This window comes from Monodon monoceros, unplaced genomic scaffold, assembly GCF_005190385.1.
Source record: "Monodon monoceros isolate NGI ecotype Baffin Bay Population unplaced genomic scaffold, NGI_Narwhal_1 Super_Scaffold_19, whole genome shotgun sequence".
Classification (NCBI taxonomy): domain Eukaryota; kingdom Metazoa; phylum Chordata; class Mammalia; order Artiodactyla; family Monodontidae; genus Monodon; species Monodon monoceros.
Window position 1 is genome coordinate 57,561,270 of NW_021703775.1, and position 412 is coordinate 57,561,681.

Here is a 412-nt window from a genome sequence, read left to right on the forward strand (position 1 = left end):
CACTGTGACCCAGAAGCCTGGGCTGAACCCATCAGGCAAAAGAACTGGGTTGAGCTCAGCAGCAGAATACCTGTCACACTTACCTCTTTCCTCAGAGATATCAGCCAGTGCTCACTTTTTAAGGCTTTGACAGTTTATAAGGTTTATGTGTTAAGATTTTACCAAAACGTTCAAGTTTCAACCAAAAAAAGCATATATTCTGATTCAAATGCTATTACATCATTACACCAAAAAATTTTTTTAAATAAACGTTTTAAAACAGACACATCTAGTTAGTACAAGGGATGTAACAAGACTGTGATTTTACCTTAGCATTTATATTGAATCTAACATGCTGCATCTTTTTCACATACATTTCTTGCCTAACAGAAATGGAGGTGTGGGCTTCCCTGGTGGCGCAGCGGTTGAGAGC